Below are 16942 nucleotides of genomic sequence, written 5' to 3' on the forward strand. Positions count from 1 at the left end.
GTGCTGTGATAATTTTGACCAGAATGAGACACCACCAGTTTGTAATTCTTGGAAAGTTGCTGACTAACTGCAGAATCTGCAAACAAATTCCTGCAGTCAGGTGACATTGATTAGAATTAGCAAAGATGGTACAGTGAGCTTGTGTGTTCTGGAGATGAGCTCAGTGCAAAAACTAATTTTCCCTTCCAGAATTGCTGAACGTCCTGCATCAAGTGCAGAATGAGTCGGTTATTTTGCCAGAGGACTGCATTTTATTATGGAAGAAGTCCAAAAGTTCTGAAAGGTCCTCTGAAGCATGGACTTACTTATTAGTGACAGCCTAGTACAGCAGTATGACAAAGCAGACTTAAACAGGCATATCAGAGTTGAAAACCTTGGTAATACAGTAATCTAAGAAGGCAAAGTCAATTTGTAACTTCAAATGTCACAGCAGGAAAGAGGCAAGTTCCTCTACCTAAAGTGAGTTAGAGAAGACTTAAGATTCAAGACCTTGTAAGTACAACATTTGATGGCTAAGAACAATATTAGAGACTGTTGCAGGGCATGCATTTTGGTAGGCTAATTGATTGCTGTAAAATGCCCTAGAGTGTAGGTGAATTTATGGGAAGAAGGGAAAAATAAAATGTGATCTGTGTAGAAATAGTGTAAATGGGAGTATGAATGTCAGCTTGGACAAGAAAAGGGGCCCGTTTCCTTGGTGTATGATTCTAATTGAGTTCATACTATCCAGTAGTGTACCCAATACATTGTGTAATTGTAACTATTGTTGTTACTGATATGCCTTGTTGGACTCCGAATAAAACTTTGTAAGGATAGCACAGGCAAGTTACACCAGGAAGAAGGTGTTTGCAATATGTAATATGGTGTTTTCAAAGTCATGGAGACAATTATGATGAGACAGCAATTGCAAGGTTGAATATGAAACTGGATGTGTTTGCTGTCTATCTGGGGAAGTGATCCACTAGACTGGAGGGGGGAGCATGCATGGTAGCATAGTGATTAGCACAATCTCTTCACAGCGCTAGCTATCATCGATTGGGGTTCGATTCCCACCACTGTCTATAAGGAATTTGTACGTTCTCCCTGTGAAAGTGTGGGTTTCCTGCAGTTCTTCTAGTTTCCTCCTACATACCAAATATGGTTAGAGTTAGTAAGTTGTGAGCATGCTGTGTTGACACCAGAAGTGTGGCAACATTTGCGCAGTACTCACTGATTTGACTTGATGCAATGTATTTCAAAGCATGCTTTGATGTACATGTGACATATAAAGCTAATCTTCACCTTTAGAGTTACCAGTGTCTGGAATGGATACCAGAGGGGTTAAGTGCAGACTCCAGTGAAGAATTCAATGAATAAAGAAATTAGGACATTGAGCAAATTCATAACTGTCTGTACTTAAGATAGTACATTAGTACAAATAGTTAACCAAATGTATGAGCTGGAGATCAAGGCGAACACATCAGTTTATGAAATGCATTTCCCGGAATTGCTTAAAAAGCAAAATAAAACATAGTTCTATCCAACAATTGACTGTAAAACACAAAGTACGTTTATAGAAATTCTTTGGGAATTTCATTACAAACACTACACAGGGAGGAGGAGGAGGAGGAGGTGTGAACAAACAGGGCTGCACTTGCAAGAATCTGTAAACTTGCAACGGAAGCTTCAGGAGCAAATTAACATGCCGGAGAGGTTCAAGCACTAAAGGGTGATGGCCTGAGATGAGTAACATCTTGTAATGAGACTATTTGCCAATTGGAGTCAAAAATAACCACAGCCCTAAATTTGTTTCTGTCTGGTTCTATAGAGAATGTTGGCAACATCACTCAGTTTGCAGTTCATGACTGTAATAAAGAGATGACTGTTGCCGAAAGCAAACAGATTTTTCAGTTTCTTATGGACATCCAGAAGCAGACTAATAATCCAATAGAATTCCACTGACTCCAGGACTCCACCAACTTAAAGAAGCATTGACAGTATAGATCATTCTGCAAGATTCAAGATTGTTTAATGTACTTTCCAGCACAGTAAAGGAGAACAAAATAGTTGTTACTCCGGATCCAATGCAGCACAAAAAAAATCACAATAAAACAAGGAACACAACAATAATAAAAACAGAATAGTTATAAATACATGAGCTAGCTAATATTCATAGATTGATTGTATGTCCATAAAGTGACACCAAGCACAGGAGTATTTGTACAGGAAGTGATAAAGTAGTTGTGGTGGGGGTGTGGAGGAGTGTTTTAGTTGGTCAGCCTTACTGATTGGGGAAAGTAACTGTTCTTGAGTCTGGTGGTCCTGGTGTGGATGCTAGGTAGCCTCCTCTCTGAGGGGAGTGGGACAAATAGTCCAAAAGCAGGGCGGGTTGATCCATGATGTCACTGGCCCTTTTCTGGCACCTTTCCGGGTATATGTCCTAGATGGCGGGTAGGCTGGTCCTTGTGATGCATTGGGCAGTTTTGACTACTCATTCTAGAACCTTCCTGTCTGCTGCAATGCATTTTCCATATTGTGAGTTGATGCAGCTTGTTAAGATGCTCTCCACTGCATATCTGTAGAATGAAATGCGTATGGATGTACATGATCCTGCTCTCTTCAGCCTCCTCTGAACGTGATGAGCTTTCCTGATTGTGTAGAATGTGTTCAGGGAACATGAGGGGTTGTGTGAGATGTGCACTCCCAGGAGTTTGAAACTACTCACACTTTCCACAGCAGTGTCGCCAATGTAGAGAGGTGTGAGTGATGCAAGAGCTCCAATTTTCACTCCATGCATGATTGCTTTCATGAATTGTGACCACTCTATGAATGTAAAATATGTACACGACCACCGGTAAGACTTCAGTCTTTTATACTGCATCAACCATCCAACCTTTCATTGCCTGCCGCAGACCAGCAAGGTTTAAGCCTGGCAGCATTGAACCTACTGTCAGCTGTGGAACTCTGCTCTAATCAATCAACACCCTTCCCAAGCAGACCATCGGCAAATTCAGATACGAGGCAGATCATAAACGAAGTCCAACAATACTGGACTTCTCGTTTGGTTTCCCTTACCTGTGTGACTTGGCACTGCACATAATAAATGGAATTGTTAACACTCCACAGCTCAGCCATATAGCTCGGTCTTTTTTCAATGAGAAGGGTTAACCAGGAAGCAGATTTCCTCAAATTCACCATCATTCTGAGGGATTACCAGCCTCAGAATACAGTATATGTTTCTTACTAAGGTTCGAGAGCAGGGCTAAAAGATAAAAAAAAATTATAATAGACTTTGTCTTCCCTTCAACCGGTAAAACAATATTTTACATGAGGAATATATGATTTTATTTTCTCTGATGTTTGCCATTTCTTTAACACAATTAAGCATTTCCTTTTATTCTTTTCAATCTCAATCCTCAAAGATCTGAAGGATCTTTTGTTTAGCAGATTGGAAGGGTCCTTGATAAAGTGATGGTACAATTGTTGTTTAGGGCTCACTTGGAGTATTATGTGCAGTCTGCTCACCACACCATAGGAAGAATGTGATTAGGTAGAGAGAACAGGAATAGTTTACAGGATTGGAGAGTTGAGTCACCAGGAGAGATCAGACAGGCTAGTTTTGTTTGCCCTGGAATGAAAGAGGCTCAAATACAACATGAGGTATGTAAATTGATGAGAGGCAGGATAAGGCAGATAGAGTAGATTGCCAGTGTCTACTTCCCATGGGAAGAGTGTCCAAAACCAGACGGTATAGGCTTAAAGTGAGAGTGAGTTTTAAAACAGATATGAGAAGAAAGAAATTTCACACAAGGAATAGCTGGTATCTGGAAGCAGGTAGAATTGCGACATTTAAGAGGCATCTTGATTGAGCAAGGAAGAGAGGAATGCAGGTAAATCATAAGCATGAGAAATTCTGGAGATGCTGGACATCCAAAGCAACACACGCAAAATGCTGGAGGAACTCAGCAAGTCAGGCAGCATCAATAGAAATGCATAAACAGCTGACAATTTGGGCCGAGACCCTTCCTCAGGACTAAAATGCGACGATGGTCATCATGGAGATGGTGAGCTGAAGGACCCGTTTCTATGCTATATAACTTGACCACTCCACGATAAGTATCACCACTTTATTCCTGATTCATGCCAAGCAGATCAACTACCATGCACAGTATAAGTATTTACATACGTATACACGTATAAAGATAGGGCCAGATGTCACGTTATTATTCTCCCAGGCCCAATGCTTCATGCCTGTAATTCATATTAAGCAGGTATACTAGCAGGCAGGTCGTGGATTTCAAGATGTAAATCCCTGGTGTGTGACTTTGCCATTTGACAAGCCATGCTGTGTGCATAAATTCAGTGATTAGACTCTTATGTTGAATCCATAGCATGATATAGTAAATAGTCACAGTATGAAAAGACTACAGTATGTCAAGAATGGTGCTCTTCTCCCTTGCATGCTGCAAAAACTGTGCTGGGATTTACAGTTGGCATTACTCTGAATGTGCCATGCATCCTGTACATTAATCTAAAACTAAAGAGCTGCCCAGAGCTGTGATTCAAACATGAAAGATATGCATCATTTGCATTTTGCTTCATGCATAAATTAATGAGCCATGGAACTATATGCAAATCAGAGCTATTTATGTTTTATCATCTATGTTAGATTCACATAGTTGCTGGTCTTTTGGGAAGAAGCACAGACTGCTTCATCAAAGCCTGCAAGTGAGCAAGTGCTAGTGTCAGTTTTTATTTCACTACTGTCCTGCAGATAGAAAGGATTGAGTACTAGTGCTAATGTTATCACAAGGCAGTAACTGACCCCACACTCCTCCCGGGGAAGGCTCCAATGGCAGCTAAACCAACTGCTAACTAGGCCTTGGGCCTCATTATGACCACATCACAGGACATCAGCTTGTACAAATGAGACATGAAATGGGATGGTCATTCAGGTCTATGCATTGAGAAAACAAGAGTACAAGGTTACACAGAGCTCCAGTTTCAGACGGTATGAAGGCGGGTAACTGATATTTTCAGGAGCTAGAAGATATGTTGGTGTAGGACACCTAAAGCCACTGCCATCCTTAGTGCTATCATTTCAGAGGACCTGTTCTGGGGCCAGTGTGTAAGTGTAATTATGAAGAAAGCAGAGCAATGCCTCTACTTCTTTAAAAGTTTGCAAAGATTTGGCATAACATCTAAAACTTTGACAAACTTCTATAGATACGTGGTGGAGAGTGGCATCATAGCCTGGTATGGAAGTACCAATGCACTTGAACAGAAAATCCTGCAAAAAGTAGTGGATACAGCCTAGTTCATCATGGGTGAAATCCACCCCACTATTGAGTGTACCTTACGTTATCGCAAGAAAGCAGCATCCCTCATCAGAGACGTCCACCACCAAGGTCATGCTCTCTTCTCACTGCTGCCATCAGGAAGAAGGGAGAAGAGCTTCAGGACTCACATCACCAGGTTCAGGAACAGTTATTACACTAGGCTCTTGAACCAGAGGGGATAACTTCAGCATCACGGAATCATGGCTGAAAGAAGATTATAGCTGGATGTTCAAGGATACACATTACAAGGATATACAAAAGGGCAGGCAAGAAGGCAGAGGGGGGCAACATTGCTCTGTTGGTAAATAATGAAATCAAATCATTAGAAAGAGGTGACATAAGGCAAGAAGATGTTGCATCTTTGTGGATAGAGCTAAGTAACTGCAAGAGAAAAAAGACGCTGATGGGAGTTATATACAGACCCCCCAAACAGTAGTAAAGATGTGGTCTACAAATTGCAATAGGAGATAGAAAATACATACCAAAAGGGCAATGTTATACTAGTCATGGGGGACTTCAAAATTTGGGTAGATTGGGAAAAATCAGGCTGGTGCTGGATTCTCCTCCAGGAGGGAGAATTTCCAGAGAGCCTACGAGATGGCTTCTTAGAGCAGCTCATGATTGAGCCCAGTAGAGGATCAGTTATTTTGGATTGGGGGTTGTACAATGAACCAAAATTGATTAGAGATCTTAAGGTACAAGTGATCACAATATGATCAAATTCACCCTGGAATTTGAGAAGGAGAAGTTAAAGTTAGATGTATCAGATGTATCAGTGGAGTAAAGAGGCATGAGGAAAGAGTTGGCCAGAATTGATGGAAAAGAACACTAGCAGGGATGACAGCAGAGCAGCAATAGCTGGAATTTCTGGAAGCAATTTGGAGGGCACAAGATATACACATCCAAAAGAGGAGGAAGTATTGTAAAGTTGTGGTGAACCACATATACCTGTCTGGACACGCCCCCCTGCTGACTGCTCCTGTGGCTCCTCCCACTGACCCCTGTATAAAGGCGATCAAGGCCTGAGCCCTGCCTCTCAGTCTCCAGGATGTAGTATGGTGGTCACTCACTGCTTGTTCCTTCTTCCAGTCAATAAAAGCCGATATCTCGCCTTTACGTCTCAGAGTGAGTTATTGATGGTGCATCAAAAGTAAAGATGACTTGGACCAGAGGGTGTACAACCCACAGTTCTGAAAGAGGTGCCTGAAGAGATCATGGAGAATCAGTTGTGTTGTGTACTTGGATTTTCAGGAGACCTTTGACAAGGTGCCACTCATGAGTCTGCTTAACAATCAATGAGCCCATGGAATACTGTGGCGAGAAATGTACGGTCATGCATTTTGGTGGAAGAAATGAGAGGGTTGACTATTTCTAAATGGAGAGAAAATACAAAAACTGAGGCACAAAGGGACTTGGGAGTCCTTGTGCAGGATTCCCTAAAATTTAATTTGCAGGTTGAGTCTGTGATGAGGGAGGCAAATGCAATGTTTGCATTCATTTCAAGAGGACTAGAATATAAAAATAAGGATATAATGTTGAGACTTTATAAAGCACTAGTGAGGGCTCATGTAGAGTATTGTGAGCAGTTCTGGGACCCTTACCTTAGAAAGAATGTGCTGAAACTGGAGAGGGTTCAAAGGATATTCATGAAAATGATTCCAGGATTGAGTGGCTTGTCATATGAAGATAGTTTGGTGACTCTGGGCCTGTATTCACTAGAATTCAGAAGAATGAGGAGTGACCTCTTTGAAACATATTGAATGGTGAAAGGCCTTGATAGAGTGGATATGGGGAGGATGTTTCCTATGATGGAAGAGTCTAAAATCAGAGGGCACGGGGGGGGGGGGGGCGTCCTTTTAGAATGGAGAAGAGGAGGAATTTCCTTAGCCAGAGAGTGGTGAATTTGTGGAATTCTTTGTCACAGGCAGCTGTGAAGGCCAAGTCTTTATGTATATTTAAGGCAGAGGTGAATAGGATCTTGATTGGTCAGGGCATGAAGGGATTCGGGGAGAAGGTGGGTGATTGGTGTTATGAGGAAAATTGGATCAGCCATGACGAAATGGCAGAGCAGACTCGATGGGCCAAATGGCCTAATTCTGCTCCTATATGTGATGGTCTTATAGTCTCATGGTAATGCATACCCTAGGCAAGTACAAGTTCTGAATAGCCATAACAGAAATTAAGATGAAGGTTGATTCAATAAGAACATAAAGACTAAATAGCAATCACAAACAAGAGAAAATCTGCAGATGCTGGAATTCAGAGCAACACACACAAAATGCTGGAGGAACTCAGTGGGCCAGGCAGAATCTATGGAAAGAGTATAGTCGACATTTTGGGCCAGCAATTTGTGTGTGTTGACTCAATAGCAAAGCCCACATTAACATCCACTTCTATTGTGGCCATTGCTATTCTGTGGACTTACAAGAAATTACTCTGTCATCTTTAAGTACATTCAGATATATTCAGTGTTGTGTTCAATTGAAAAGGACTCAATAAATCAAATAATCTACATTAAGATAACTTCCCCTTGAAGGAGTACATGTGTAATCAGTGTTATTCATTTTTTACCAGTTTTTAATCGAAACCAGCTCAATTAGAAGTTGTATATGCCATCAGTTCATCTATAATATTTATAAAAGACTGTAAAGAGGATATTTCTGAAAGGTTAGGAAACTGTGATGCAGTTTTAAAAGCTATAAATTTAATGATATTGTTTAAGCAATAAAAGATCAAATATTTTGTGATGCTGCATTGTCAAGGTTTGATTTCTTTACCAAGCAGAAATGATCATAATTATCTACTGATTATAAATCCTTGCAACTACTAAAATCTGTTCAGCTTTAGGTGCCATTATAGTTGAGAAGGAGGAATTATATACTTTTGCGAGTGGTAGGATTTATGTAAACTGTGTCTGAGCTGATGAACTAAGATAGTATATTATCCATTCTGGAAAAAGTAGGTGTTTTGGGGGGTAGGTTTAGATAATCAAAAAACTCAGTGGTTTTTCTGATGTTTAGGCAGAGGAATATTTATCTGGAGGACAACAGGGTAAGCAACAAAAGATTAATCTACATTTGTGTAATAACCTTGGGGAATTAGAGAGGATTTACATAGAATTTTCCCTCAGGAGATTAAGTCACTGATGTATCATAACTGTGAAACAATAGTAAGAAAAAAAACTGAATTTTAAAAACTAATACTACAATGGAACTGCCAAAGATAAAATAAAGTAATAAATTAATCATTTTTCAGATATTCACCAAGCAGATTGGATTAACATTATGTGCAATCTGCACAGTGCACAGCCACCTGGACAATCTTAAAGAGTGGAAGACAATTTTGATACATTTTCAATCAGCCTGTCGGAGTGGGTTGATTAACTGACTGGAAGGCATGAGCTGACTGTCCAATCATATGGAGCAAGATTATTAACTGACTGGAAGGCATGAGCTGACTGTCCAATCATATGGGATAAGATCATTAACTGACTGAATGGAGTATGCTGATTGACCAATCAGGTGGACCAAGGTGATTGACTGACTGGACAGAACAAGCTGATTGGCCAGTCAGATGGGCCAAGGCAATTAACTGATTAGATGGAATAGGGTGATTGACCAATCTTCTAAGGTTGTCCATGTACCATGGTGTATCCATTCTTTGTTCTGCTTTCCAGCTCTGTATTTTAACAAACCTCGCTGCTCTCCTTGAAAACTGAGGCAATCTGTTTCCACATTGTGTTAAACCCATCTACTGACACATCTTTGTCAAGGTCTTGCAAGGCCTGGAGTCTGTTCTTAAGCTGAATGGTGAAGGTAGATCTCACACTGGTATCCTGAGCTTCTTGACATCGAAGTGTCTTTGTACATGTGTTCTGGTCCCAGCGCTTCTCAAGATTGAGTTTCATCGCTGCTACAACAAGGCAGTGATCACTTCCTATATATGCTCCTCTCTTCACCTTACATCCTGCAAGGATCATCTCCACAAGCCAGTGACCACTAAATGGTCAATCTTGTTTTTGTCATGTCCATTGGGTGAACACCATGTCAGTCTGTGGATTTCATGCTGCGGAAAGAGGATCCCTCCTAATACTAGATTGTTCATGGCACAGAATTGCACCAGTCTTTCACCATTGCTATTCATTGTTCCATATTCATGTGTGTCCATGAAGTATGAGTTGAAGTATGAGTGCGTCCATGAAGTATGAGTTATTTCCTTCATTGGCATTTAGATCTACCATGACGATGTCATAGTGTGGTGTTAACTCTACCAGTGTTGTATATGGTTCGTACATTCTGAAAACCAATTTTGGTCTTGGTGGTGTTCATCATGCCAATAGCTTCCTCTCAATTTTCACTACTGTCAGTCATGCAACTCTTGAGTGGAGACTCAGGAATACCATCAGTCAGGGTTGTTAGCCCTGAGCTGAACCCCTGAACCTGGAGGACTGGTGGACCACTCTTAGTCTGGCCTCTACCCTATGACCTGTTTGGCATGTGTGACCCTACCAAGAGTCAAAACCAACATAGCTTTCCGGTTCATTGAGGCATACAAGCCTCCAAACCCTATGACGAGATGTGATCCTCTTGAAGGATTAACCACTTGGACTGAGTGATAAATGTCTGACCACATAAATTTATAATTGACTGACCATGCAGACTGATACATAACCCACCATACATTGTGTTGCCACATACATAATAAAGGATTGACAGATCTAAATAGAGCAATGGTTGTCACACTATATAGAACACCAACTGGTTAAATGTATGGAATACTAATTGTCTGGCTCTACTGAGCAGTGTGAAGTGTTGATTGATCAATTGTACAGAATGATGATTGTTCTTTATGATTGGTCCATTATTTACCCACATGAGTAAGAAGCACTGATTTGCACTCAATGTGGACCATTGATTAACACAAACGGAACACAGATTATATCTATCCTATGGAAAACTGAACAGAACAATGCACACAGTGATGACTGGCTTAAGTACTAAACAGGAAAATCAAAGATTATAAGAATTTATGACCGAGCTACCATAGAGAACACTGATTGACCAATTACATAGAGTGATGATTGACTGAAAGGGTCTCAGCCCAAAACGTCAACTTGTTTATTCATTTCCATAAATGTTGCTTGACCTGCTGTGTTCCTCCAGCACTTTGTGTGTGTTGCTTTGACTGGAAAGAATGCTTGTTTTCCCAGCATGAATATGCTAGGCAGGATGTTGGAATGCTCTTCTTGCAGGACGTGGGAAGTCAGGGAGACCTCCGGTGTCCTGACAACGATACCTGCAAGAAGTACATCCAGCTGCAGCTCCTAACAGACCATGTTAGGGAACTGGAGCAGGAGCTGGATGACCTCCGGAGCATTCGGGAGACTGAGCAGTTTATAGATAGTAGCTTCTGGGAGGTAGTTACGCCTAAGAAACAGGGCACAGGTAATTAGGGAAAGGGCAGGTAGTGCAGGGTTCCCCCTGTGGCCATTCCCCTTCAAAACAGGTATACCGATTTGGATACTGTTGGTGGGGGGGTAAAAATGGCTTACCTGGGACAAGCTACGGCAGCCAGATCTCTGGCACTGAGTCTGGTTCTGCAGTGCAGAAGGGAGGGAGGAAGAAGAGGAGAGCGGTAATGATAGGGGACTCCATAGTCAGAGGTACAGACAGGAGATTCTGTGGTCATGACAGGGAATCCCGGATGGTTTGTTGCCTCCCGGGTGCCAGGGTCAGGGATGTCTCTGATCGCGTTTACAGCATTCTGAAATGGGAGGGCGTACACATCGGTACCAACGACATAAGTAGAAAGAGTCAAAGAGGTGCTGAAGAGTGAGTACAGAGAGCTTGGTAGGAAGTTGAAAAACAGGACCTCGAGGGTAGTAATCTCTGGATTGCTGCCTGTGCCACATGCCAGTAGGATGCTCTGGAGGATGAACACGTGGCTGAGAAACTAATGAAGGGGACAGGGCTTTAGATGTCTAGATTATTGGAACCTCTTATGGGGCAGGTGGGACCCGTACAAGAGAGACAGGTTACACCTGAACTACAAGGGGACCAATATACTGGCAGGGAGGTTTGCTAGTGTTATTGGGGAGGGTTTTAACTAGATTTGCAGGGGGGTGGGAACCAGTGCCAGAGTGGAACAGAGGTAAAAATAAATGATGTTAGTAGTTCATGCAAAGTCACAAATAGTAAGGCTGTGTGTGGTGGTAATAATCTTCTGAGGTGTGTCTATTTCAATGCAAGGAGTGTTGTGGGAAAGGCAGATGAGCTGAGGGGCTGGATTGACACATGGAATTATGACATCATAGCCATTACTGAAACTTGGCTACAGGAGGGGCAGGACTGGCAGCTCAATGTTCCAGGGTTCCGATGTTTCAGACGTGATAGAGGCAGAGGGATGAAGGGTAGGGGAATGGCTTTGCTAGTCAGGGAAAATATTACAGCAGTGCTTCAGCAGGACAGATTAGAGGGCTTGTCTACTGAGGCCATATGGGTGGAGCTGAGAAACAGGAAAGGTATGACCACATTAACAGGGTTGTATTATAGACCACCCAATTGTCAGCGAGAATTGGAGGAGCAAATCTGCAGAGAGATAGCAGACAACTGCAGGAGACAGAAAGTTATGATTGTAGGGTATGTTAATTTTCCACACATTGCTTGGGACTCCCATATTGTTAAAGGTCTGGATGGGTTAGAGTTTGTAAAATGTGTTCAGGAAAGTTTTCTAAATCAATATATAGATGTACCAATTAGGGAGGATGCAATATTAGATCTCCTGTTAGGAAATGAGTTAGGGCAGGTGACAGATGTGTGTTTAGGGAAACACTTTGGTTCCAGTGATCATTAATGCCATTAGTTTCAACTTGATCATGGATAAAGATAGATCTGGTCCTTGGGTTGAAGTTCTAAACTGGAAAAAGTCCAAATTTGAAGAAATGAGAAAGGATCTAAAAAGCATAGATTGGGACAAGTTATTCTCTGGCAAGGACGTGATTGGTAAGTGGGAGGCCTTCAAAGGAGAAATTTTGAGAATGCAGAGTTTCTATGTTCCTGTCAGGGTTAAGGGCAAAGTGAATAAGAATAAAGAACCTTGGTTCTCGAGGGATATTGGAACTCTGATAAAGAAGAAGAGAGATGTATAGCATGTATAGGCAACAGGAAGGAAATAAGATGCTTGAGGAGTATAAAAAGAGTAAGAAAGTACTTAAAGAAATCAGGAGGGCTAAAAGAAGACATGAGGTTGCTTTGGCAGTCAGGGTGAAGGATAATCGAAAGAGCATCTACAGGTATGTTAAGAGCAAAAGGATAGTAAGGGATAAAATTGGTCCTCTTGAAGATCAGAGTGGTCAGCTATGTATGGAACCAAAAGAAATGGGAGAGATATTAAATGGGTTTTTAGCATCTGTACTTACTAAGGAAACTGGAATGGAGTCCATGGAAACAAGGCAAACAAATAGGGAGGTCATGGAACTTATACAGATCAAAGAGGAGGAGGTGCTTGCTGTCTTGAGGCAAATCAGAGTAGATAAATCCCCAGGACCTGATAGGGTATTCCCTCGGACCTTGAAGGAGACTAGTGTTGAAATTGCAGGGGCCCTGGCAGAAATACTTAGAATGTCGATATCCACTGGTCAGGTGCCGGACGATTGGAGAATAGTTCATGTAGTTCCATTGTTTAAAAAAGACTCAAAAAAAGTAAGCTGGAAAATTATAGGCCGGTAAGTTTGACATTGGTAGCAGGTAAATTATTGGAAGGAATACTAAGAGATAGGATCTACAAGTATTTGGATAGACAGGGACTTATTAGAAAAAGTCAGCATGGCTTTGTGTGTGGTAGGTCATGTTTGACCAATCTATTAGAGTTTTTTCGAGGAAGGTACCAGGAAAGTGGATGAAGGGAAGGCAGTGGATGTTATCTACATGGACTTCAGTAAGGCCTTTGACAAGGTCCCGCATGGGAGGTTAGTTAGGAAGATTCAGTCGCTAGGCATACATGGAGAGGTAGTAAATTGGATTAGACATTGGCTCAATGGAAGAAGCCAAAGAGTGATAGTGGAGGATTGCTACTCTGAGTGGAGGCCTGTGACAAGTGGTGTGCCACAGGGATCAGTACTAGGTCCATTGTTATTTGTCATCTATATCAATGATCTGGATGATAATGTGGCAAATTGGATCAGCAAATTTGTTGATGATACAAAGATTGGAGGTGTAGTGGACAGTGAGGAAGGTTTTCAAAGCTTGCAGAGAGATTTGGACCAGTTGGACGAATGGGCTGAAAAATGGCAGATGGCGTTTAATGCAGACAAGTGTGAGATATTGCACTTCAAAAGGTCAAACCAAGGTAGAACATACAAGGTAAGTGGTAGGACACTGAGGAGTGCAGTAGAACAGAAGGATCTGTGAGTGCAGATACATAATTCCCTAAAAGTGGCGTCACAAGTACATAGGGTCATAAAGAGAGCTTTTGGTACATTGGCCTTTATAAATCAAAGTATTGAGTATAAGAGTTGGAATGTAATGGTGAGGTTGTATAAGACATTGATGAGACCGAATTTGGAGTATTGTGTGCAGTTTTGGTCACCTAATTACAGGAAGGATAATAATAAGGTTGAAAGAGAGCAGAGAAGGTTTACAAGGATGTTGCCAGGACTTGAGAAACTGAGTTACAGAGAAAGGTTGAATAGGTTAGGACTTTATTCCCTGGAGTGTAGGAGAATGAGGGGTGATTTGATAGAGGTATTTAAAATTATGATGGATATAGATAGAGTGAATGCAAGCAGGCTGTTTCCACTGAGGCTAGGGGAAAAAAAAAACAACAGGAGGTCATGGGTTAAGGATGAAGGGGGAAAAGTTTAAAGGGAACATTGGGGGACTTCTTCAGGCAGAGAGTGGTGGGAGTATGGAATGAGCTGCCAGATGATGTGGTGAATGTGGGCTCACTCTTGATATTTAAGAAAAACTTGGACAGGTATATGGACGAGAGGGGTTTTGGAGGGATATGGCCCAGGTGCAGGTCAGTGGGACTAGGCAGAAAAATGATTCGGCACAGCCAAGAAGGGCCAAAGGCCTATTTCTGTGCTGTAATGTTCTATGGTTCTATGGATAGACTGACTGTTCAGAATACTGTTTGGCCAACAACTTGGAACTTGGTGCGTCGACATTTTAACCTACTCTAAGATCAATCTAACCCTTCCTCCTACATAGCCCTCTATCATCTATGAGCCTATTTAAGACTTTTTAACTCCCCTTAATGTATCTGACTCTATCACCACATCTGGCAGCACATTCTATGCACTTACTAGTCTCTGTATAGGAAAACTTACCTGGAATGTTCCCCCATACTTTCCTCCAATCACCTTAAAATTATGTTTCTTCAAATTAGCTGTCTTCACCCTGGGAAAATATCTCTGGCTATCCACTTGATCTATGTCTCCTATCATCTTGTACACCTCTTTCAATGGGAAAGCCCTACTAGGTGAGGGATGCCATTCAGCAAATTGGTAAAACTTTAAAGTGCAAAGGATTATTTCAAAAGAACACTGCATCACAGGCAAGGTATAGACTCTGTCCTTCATTCAGGAGAGCAAATGAAGTCTGGAGGGTTGGAAGACATGGGCAGATAAGCATTGTTTATTCATAGTAAGATATATACAATCCAGTCTAATATACAGTACAACAAAATCAGTGTTACAGTCATGAACCTACCAAAAGTGAATCACATCTTTCATTTCTTTAAATGTTCATATGCTTCAGTGAATGAAGTTGATAATACCAGTTTCCAATTAGTTCCTCTCCCATGAAACATTCGCTCAGGATGAGATACAACATTGTGGGCAGAAACACTGAGAAGAGTGTTGGGGCAACAGCACAGCCTTATATGACCTTAGTCCTTGCTGAGATTGGTTTTGTTGTAGACCTGTTAATTAGTACCACCTCTTGCATATTATCAAAGCACACATGTACAAAGGAGAGGAAGTTCCATGTGTGGAAGGAAATTTAAGGAAGGTGTTATAAAGCCTCTGAGCAAATGAGTAGGAACTGGTGCTGCTCCCTGCATTTTTCTTGGAATTTCAGGCACTCTCCTGTACAGCTTGTTTCCAGATAAATAAATTCACGATGATGGAATTGGGAGCAGCTCTTCAGTCTCTGGATTGAGGAGTACCCTGATGATGACTTTCCCTGTGTCAGACAGCAAGGAGAACCTTCTGTGCTTCCCAAGATCATATCTGACTCATTTCCTGAAGATGATCATGATTACAACATCCATCCTTTCCTCCTTTTTCCAAACATAGGTGGATTTTTTGACCAAGGTTTCATTGAACAGTTGTGCAGACGCTGACGAACCAAGGATATATCGTAGTGATTCACCAACTGTTTGAAAACAAGGACTGACAAATCCTGTTGGACTGTGCACAAAGCAATGATTGAACAATGACATGCATTTGTTAAGCACTGAGTGTAAAGGGCAATCATTATCCACTGTATGTGCTCTCTGGTGTACAGATTGAGCAATGGTCTATACTGACCAATGACTGAACGATTGTATTGATCAATGATTGATGTCTCGCTAAAGGAAATGATGACTGACTGACCCTAAGAGTGCTGATTGACTAACCATGCAGAACAATCATCCACACACAGTTAAGAGAACAAACTACTTACTGATTGTACCACTGACTGTCTTTCCACAAGGAGCAATGATCTATTGAGTAGAAGGAGAGGCATGCATATGACAGACCGATTAAGTGACCAAATAGAGCGGTGATGGACTGACATATAGATAAAGATTAGCTTTAATTGTCACAAATACATAGAAATATCGAAATATGCAGTGAAATGCATCAACAGCCAACACAGTCCAGTTTTATGCTGGGGGGCAGACCACAGGTGTTGCCATGCTTCCAGTGCCAATAGAGTAATGATTGACCAACCACATGGAGCATTGTATGAATGTTTGGAACTCTGTTTGACAGACTATGTGGAGAGGTTATACTGGAGTGGATGTAACCTTGAGCAGCTAAATAGAAATGATTGACAGAATGTAGAAAATGTCATTTCCTTACAGATCAATGTTTTGTAGATTGTGTGGAATGAATAATGAGTGATTCTAATAAAATATTATTTAGCTGTCAGATGGACAGATGATTGACAAAAGGTATGAAGCGTTGATTATCCTTCCATTCTGAATGATTTACCTAATACATGGAGAATAATGAACACAGATCATTTAACAGCTGAATGGAATGTTATTAACCAACCATTTGGATCATGATGTGGCAATACAGAATGCAGATCACCTGACAGTAAGCAGTGAAAATTGATCGTACACAGTGCTGACATACCAAACTATGGAATGATAATTGATGAACCATAGAGTGTTAATGACTGGTTGCATAAAACACAATTTGACCAATCATACAGAACACTAATTGCCCAACTACATGGACAATAATCTACCCACTGCATGAAATGCTAACTGCTTGGCTTCTCAGAGCACTGATTGATCAATCAATCAGAAAGAATGACGTTTGGCCCAGTTTATGGATGATTGGCTGCCAAATAGAGGGCAGATTTACCCATCCCACAGACCAATAACTAATGAACTATATGGAAGGTTGA

At 41.4% G+C, this 16942-nt stretch overlaps 1 long non-coding RNA gene across 3 annotated transcripts in view; it reads left to right on the plus strand.

Moving 5' to 3' along the window:
• The first annotated feature begins 431 nt into the window (after positions 1-431).
• Positions 432-16942, plus strand: part of LOC132400580 (uncharacterized) — a 77820-nt gene continuing 61309 nt past the window's right edge. For all 3 annotated transcript variants that reach the window (XR_009514296.1, XR_009514297.1, XR_009514295.1), the window contains exon 1: positions 432-492. This is a non-coding gene — a long non-coding RNA (uncharacterized LOC132400580). The remainder of the gene's footprint in view (positions 493-16942) is intronic.

This window comes from Hypanus sabinus, chromosome 10 (assembly GCF_030144855.1).
Source record: "Hypanus sabinus isolate sHypSab1 chromosome 10, sHypSab1.hap1, whole genome shotgun sequence".
Classification (NCBI taxonomy): Eukaryota; Metazoa; Chordata; class Chondrichthyes; order Myliobatiformes; family Dasyatidae; genus Hypanus; species Hypanus sabinus.